Raw genomic sequence first — 7,500 nt, 5'->3', positions numbered from 1 at the left:
AACTCCACCCTAGTGTTCCCTAACAACTCCACCCTAGTGTTCACTAACAACTCCACCCTAGTGTTCCCTAACAACTCCACCCTAGTGTTCACTAACAACTCCACCCTAGTGTTCCCTAACAACTCCACCCTAGTGTTCACTAACAACTCCACCCTAGTGTTCACTAACAACTCCACCCTAGTGTTCCCTAACAACTCCACCCTAGTGTTCCTCAATAACTTCACACGACCCAAAACCCCACCCCCACCCCACCCCACGCACCCCACCCCCACTCATTCCAGCCAGTGATGAACACACATTTTTGGTTATATTGTGCTCTTGTATGTTTGTACAGTGGCACTTGTAGAATGTGTAGAAGACTGAGCAGTTATCACTGTGGAGATCGCAACACCCCCCCACCACACACACACACACACACACACATGCGGGTCCAGACATGTGCTGCTGGCTCTTGGTGCATTCCAGACCTCATAGGTGCTCCTGTCTTCAGCGTCCTCCAGCCTATCTCATCTCTGTGCTCCTCTGCTGTTCATCTCCAGGCTGGTCTGGAGTCACATGTGCTGTAATTTCTGCTCCCAGGATTACTGAAATACACTCACACTGAGAGGGGCTAACATGGTTGTGTTTGGGAACTTTAGCTGGGTTACAGCTCGCTGAGTGCAGTAGGAAACACGTGTAGACAGCAGAGCCCAATGTCTACATTTCATCCCTCTCTCTCTTTTTCTGTCTCTCGCACACACACTCACACACACACACACCCCATTGCCTCTGAAGTCTCATTTCCAAATGAGTCCATGTACAACAGCCTGGGGCCAGAGACCCCATACATCAATTCTGACCCCACCTGAGCCCCCTCTACCTCTGTTCTCTCTTTCTCTCTCTCCATCCATCACCATCTCCTTACTACCCACGCAGCAATGACAATTACCCCTGCGCTGTCACAGAGCTGACATCCTACTCCCACTCACCCCCCCACGCTCCGTCAAATGTAGGGCTATTCCCGTGTGTCTGGCTGCCTTCACGTGCCGGGCATCATGAATATGTAGATCACGGTTGATGCTGACTGTCTTTTATAGAGTTTGACAGAGCAATGAGATCTCGTGATGGCTGATTCATGATAGTCTCAAAAGATGCTTTGCTTTAAGCAGTTTACATTCGCGCCAGTGGCATGTTTTGGAGGCCTGTTACGTTTCTTATGACTTCATTACGATGAAATCCAGCGAACTCAATCTCACGTATCCCGATTCTGAAGAACTGTTTCTTACTGTTGATAGGAGGTGTGTGTGGGCTGACAGAGTGACACAGGGCAGGTGGGTCTTCATCAGAGTGATTAGGCTGGAATGTTCCACACTGGCTCCACATCTCTCTTCGTCCTACTCTTCGTAGTTATCCGGCACCATGTATGTCTGCACATTTGTCTGTGCGTTATCCTGTCCACCACTGGACACACATGTTGACGGTGGAATTTGGTGGCATGCAAACGTGTGTGTGGTATTCTGTTGATGTTTGTTTGAGTTGTCTGGGAATTCTACAGTAGCACTGTTTTTGAGGATGACGCATCAGACAAGGTTGAATACATATTTGTGTGGGACTCATGATCGTTATCTCTGTGAGCCTAGGCCAGCATCCAAGATAGTGGCAGCTTTTTGACAAACAAACAAACACACACACATACACACGTGCACGCACGCACGCACGCACACATATGCACACACACACAAGCTGTTGATATATCTGTTTTAATTAAATCTACGTGGCTCTTTTCACTAAACCTTGGTCCTTTTCTGGCATGAATTTAATTTCCTATTCTGGTGAGAGAGTGTCTACCTCCCCCCCTAGTCTTCCAAGAATGTTGTGTGTGTGGTGTGTGTGGTGTGTGTGTGTGTGTGTGTGAGTGTGTGTGTGTTGTGGTGGTGAGGTTATATTTTGCACCAGACTGCTTTACAGATGGCTCCAGGAGTCTTTGTGTTTTAGTAACTCAGCCTGAATCTCACAAGACCTCCACCAGCAGTGCAGAGCTGAGGTGGGCACGAGGGAGAGAGAGAGAGAGAGAGAGAGAGAGAGAGAGAGAGAGAGAGAGAGAGAGAGGGGGGCCTTCTCATCGGGACCAAAGAGCCAGCGACACGAGAGGGTGGGAGTAGAGAGGGGTCCTGAAGTGAAAGGGCTCAGCATGTACAGGGTTCAGCTAGATCACGTACCCACCAACTCCATCCGCCCTCGTTTACTGCTCAAACTTGTTTACACACTGTCTCCCAGTGCAGACTGTGTGTGTGTGTGTGTGTGTGTGTGTGAGACTCCTTACCCCCCACTTTCCAAAGTTCATCCAAGCATTATAAGTTAATCCGCCATAATAGGGAAAACATTGCGGGGGGTTAGAAGGGCATAACAAGAGAGAGGAGAGAAAGAGGAGGATTATGGGGGAGGGGAGGGGGTCAGCCAACAAAAACCCCTAAAAGATCTAGCACAGGTTTGGTTTGAATTAGTCTGATAACCTGTGCAGACGACTCTGGTGATGGGTGATGGGCCTTTGGTTTAATACTAACCTTGTTTAAATCCTTTCATCCAATCATAAACTCCCTCTCATTTACTTAATCATCAGGCAGATAGAGAAAGAGAGGGAGGAGAGAGAGAGAGAGAGAGAGAGAGAGAGAGAGAGAGAGAGAGAGAGACGGTAAGAGAGAAGGCCATAAAAAATGCTTTACTAGTCTCATAGCAAGAGAATGTGTAAGGCATACTGTTCCAAGAAGAGAGAGAGAGAGAGAGAGAGAGAGAGAGAGAGAGAGAGAGAGAGGCAGGCAATTAAGAAGGATGGTAATACAGACATTTCTCCGAGCAGGAGAGACAGCAGGAATGAATAAAACTGTGCTAAGGAAGTCAGAAGGCGGGGTAGAGGTGGGGTAGATGGGGGGTAGAGGTGGGGTAGAGGGGGCAGCAGGTGCAGGGCTAATGGCGCTGGTAGATCGCTGCAAAGCGCGCGGCGAATTTAACTGCAGGGGCCTGCCGCGCGCGCCCCGCCAACATTCTCTCCACATCTCGCGTGTCACTTCGTAACAGCTTCACTCGTCGCCACGGAAACCTGCCCCCCGCGCGCTATCTCGGCTATACCCTGACGCGCGCGCACATGTGTGCCTCCGCGGCCCCGTGCCCCGGTGAGGCCCGTGCCCAGCTTTAATTGGCCCCTGCTCTCGGGTTTCGTGTGGAGACACGAGACACCTGCACCTCCCTGCAGCTGAAACGCCGCTCGTTCGCCCTTATTAGATTAACAGCGAGTACAGGAAACGTAGAAACAAACCGCATTAGCTCCACATGCTAATAGGACCGTTCGCGCAAACGAAAAATGTGCACCGGCGCTCGGTAGCTAATTTAGCGGCTGTCGACTGGAAGCCGTTGCGTGTGCAGGCTGACAGGAAGGCAAACCCCGGGCTGTGCTGCAAAACATCAGTGGCACCCCGGCTGCAGGGACTCGAGACTCACTCACTCACTCTCTCTCTCTCTCTCTCTCTTTCTCTCTCTCTCTCTCTCTCTCTCTCTCTTTCTCTCTCGTGCCAAGCACCATCCTCATTAGTGAAATAAGGATTCCTGTCTAAATGGAACTGGCCTACTGCCAACCAGAGGCAGGAGATGGTTTGGGAGTGAAAAGCAGTTTTAAAAGCTATACTATACCTTGTTTCAGCACAAACTCTGAGTGCAGAAAAAAGACCTCGAGCCTCACAGTATTTGGGGGTTCTGGGAACCACTATATCTTCACATTAATCATTTATTTACTTCTTAGTTTGTCAAACCATGTGTCTGTGCTTTGAAGAAGGTGGTTTATGTACATGTGACAGTTATTCTGTGTTCCTCTGTGAATCTACAGTAGAACTATATGTTCTCTCCCTCATGGGGATCTCAATGAAGGATAGCTGAAACTACTGAAACCACAAGTTCATGGTAGGCTTTTTGGATAGATAAGACCTTCTCAAAGCTCTTACACATTAGAGCACAGCGTATCTGAGGTTTGAGTTGCTTATATCATTAGAGCTTTCCACTTGAATATTTATTTGTAGCGTTAGCTTGTGAACCAAACGGTGCATGTCCCGAGCCCGGCTCAGCCCAGAGACTGTTCACTGCCATCATTATGTGGTTCAGCAGCTACTGATATGCGGTTGACATTTCGATATGTCGACAAGCTCTCCTAAGAATGAGAGAGGAAGAATGAACCTGGATGTGCGTGACGGCCGGTATGTCTCACTGTAGGCCACAGAGCAAGGCAGAATCACGAAAGCAATAATGCCAAACACGGGCTATAAATCTTCTAAACTGCTCAAGTAGCAGCGATGAAAAAAAATACACACACGTTTGTAGAAGTGCAGGATATCTTCAGAGAGGTTTCCATGGAATAACGGTAGAGTTCCCATTCCGATGTCCCGCTGTCTCTCAGACAGACTCTCTGTTTGGTGTTGTACTAAAACACAGACTGCCATAGCGAGAGAAGTGTGCACACTTTTAGTGCTCACTTTGTTAGCACACACATTTGCTTGTCTGTGTGTGTGTGTGTGAGCCCACTTCAGTGGTACCATCATCCTGGTAACAAAGCTCTTGTGTGTGAGAAGGAGTGAGAGAGAGAGAGAGAGAGAGAGAGAAGGAGAGAGAGAGAGAGAGAGAGAGGGAGAGAGAGAGAGAGAGAGAGCGAGAGAGAGAGAGAGAGAGAGAGAGAGAGAGAGAGAGGGAGAGAGAGAGAGAGAGCGAGAGAGAGAGCACCCACGAAATGACCAGAATGCTGCTAGTACAGAAGTTTCACGTGCCGTGTGTTGGAGGGGGTGTCACGCCACTCATTCAAACCTAATAAATGAGATATGCTGTACGCGTCATTTATGTGAGAAAAAATACATTTTGTATAAATAGTTAAACATAATTGTCTCCTAGTTACAAATGTCAGTGTTCAGGGGCTTGTAAATTGTCATTTTTCATGGGCCTAGCGCGTCTCCTGTCCTGTGTGAGCGTGGCAGTCGTGAGGTGAAACACTGGTGATATAACTATCTTCCAGCCCCAGTTAGTCCCCATGTCCTTCTGGTTATCTACAACGCAAACATAACACGCTACTGTCCAAACAGTACTGTAGCAGGACATCAACACACATGGCGGGGGGTTAAATACTGGTGGAAACGTGGGACACATAGTGGGTGGTTTGGGATACACGCGCACACACACACACACACAGAAAGTGAGGAGGGACAGCACTCAATGTCCTGACCCTTTTAGTGAGATTAGCTTCAGTCTTAATGCCTCCCGTGGCTGTGCTATTCATCTTCTGACTCACTCTCTCTCTCTCTCCCTCTCTCTCTCTCTCCCTCTCTCATAAATGAGTTTCACTGATTCCCTTTGGCTGCCTGTGTGTTGTCAGAGCCGTTTTCTTGCAGTGCTGCACTGTATATAAAATGCAGAGAATGTCAGTGTTCTTCTGGTATTGTCACCATCTGCAGGCGCACAGTGACTGTCACAGGCTCGCTCGCGCTCTCTCTCTCGAGCGCACCTTACCCTCGGTTGCCTCAACCTGCTTAACCCCCCCCGCTGTAACTCTCACAATTTAATTCAGCTCGTTTTCGCTCTCCGTTCCCGACGGCGTCCCCATTAGCTGCTCTCTGCCCAATCTCCTTACTCTGCTAAACAATGCGTGTGACTGATGAAGAACCGGCACGGCACATCTCCATCTGTACCGTGTGTCTCCGCCTGCTTCTGCACGAATGCCTCTTCGTCCCTGCGCTCACAGGCACCATGGCGTATGCCGTCCTTTCTCCTCTAGCTCGGACGGTTCCTCTGTCCGTTTTGCACGTCGCGGTGTCCTCTCATTACGGGTCTGACAAACTCGGCTGTCCCAACAGACTGTATTTTCAGAGAGAGGGACTTGGGAGAAAGAAGTGCGCATAATTGCACTGCCCGAGGGTAGTTAGGTGAGCGAGCGAATGGACAGGCTGTCCCCAGTCATGAAATATTAAGACGTTTTTTTCCATCACTTTGACGACGCTCCCTAATTAGGCTCCCGTCTCTTCCATTTTTGCTTTCGACAGGTGTGTTGCTTCCCGGACCCTTAACACCGTCACTCTTTTTCGAGTTGAAAACCTTTGTTTTGTTTGCTTCTTTATTTGATGGACTATAATTAGGTTAAGCAATATCTCGTGCGATGGTTTAAACCGATGTGTTATTTCGGCGGCCAGACACGTGTCTATGTGATGGATGTTCGTGAATAGCCTCTGGGTCTGTGCGCCCCCAATATTGTCATAGTGCGAAAAAATAAATAAATACGAATAAAGCATCCACCGCTTCAGCTACAAGCAGAATGTACCGTGTGAATTATTCATTTAAGTTTAGACGCAATACCCTTGTAGACAAAACAGACCCGCTAACTAACTGACCCATAAATGATGCATAAAATACACAGCACGCGCGTGCAGGCCCCTTTAATCTGCCTCGTGCACCGGATTAGCCGACGCTCTTGCTTGGCTGGAGTAGATTTCTTCCATTTCTTATGCACGAGACCCTGCACGCCCAAACCCCACACCACCGAACATGGCTGCGATCGGTCCCGCGCCTGTCCGCGGTCGTTCTCTTCCATCTCCGGTCCCGTCGCTCGCGCGAGTCGAGACATGAAGGGCGGGACATTTCACGCTTAAACCACTGGAGGAGCGCGCGGTGAGGTGCGGGTCGGGGTGTGAGGCCACGCGCCTGGGCTCATGGGGTAGAAGGAGCCAAATACAAACGAGCACGCGTTAACGTTTCGCGTATGCAAATATCCCACCCGCGAGTGTAAACGTGAATCTCGCGAGCACAGAGAGAGAATTTCGTCCGCATTTACCGGAATATCCTGATAATTGCTTTAGCGCGAGAAGTACAATATCTGCGGCTCCTTTTGCACGCTTTTTCACGTGTTGGCGGTTTGAAGGGGCGGTGCGCTCGCACGAAATGATTATTTCTGTACCCGCGAGTGGGATATTTACACGCGCGAAATGATAAAAACGTGCATGGTTGTGTCTCACGCCCTGTGTTGTTGCGTGAGAAATGTTCAAATGCGCTCGTTTATGTGTTTATGTCTAGGACACCATAGTCCGCAAGCGCCAGGGCTTGTGCTCACTCAGTACCCTGGAATACCCCTGCCCTGAGGCCTGCTGACCCTCTGCTCCAACAACACCTGAGCTAATTTTACAGGCACTCTCTTTCTGTGCTTGGTCAAACTGGTCAGATAGTGACCTGCTGCAGTGGTTCACAATGTGTTATCGAGGACGTGGAGGGCATCAAATATCCTCCTGTAGTCGCAGTTGTGTTCGAATCGTGTTGTAGGCCTGTTGGGAAACGCTGGCATCTGAGTAAACGGAGAGGTATGTTTCATGGGTGGCCATGAAAGGTCAGAGAGTGGTGTGGTAGGGGATTTGGGCATAAGACGTTGATCCCAACGTGTTGATATCCCTCTGTGTGTGTGTGTGTATCCTATACCTTAGAGGACATGGGAGATTTTCCATAGTCTGA

At 49.3% G+C, this 7,500-nt stretch overlaps 1 protein-coding gene across 1 annotated transcript in view; it reads left to right on the top strand.

Annotated features, from left to right (window-relative positions):
* bcam (basal cell adhesion molecule (Lutheran blood group)) overlaps nucleotides 1-7,500 on the top strand; it is a 43,870-nt gene that overhangs the window by 16,052 nt on the left and 20,318 nt on the right. The gene's annotated exons all lie outside the window — the stretch shown is intronic.

The sequence above is a fragment of the Electrophorus electricus genome, chromosome 10 (assembly GCF_013358815.1).
Source record: "Electrophorus electricus isolate fEleEle1 chromosome 10, fEleEle1.pri, whole genome shotgun sequence".
Classification (NCBI taxonomy): Eukaryota; Metazoa; Chordata; class Actinopteri; order Gymnotiformes; family Gymnotidae; genus Electrophorus; species Electrophorus electricus.
This window is presented reverse-complemented; position numbering and strand designations above follow the sequence as displayed.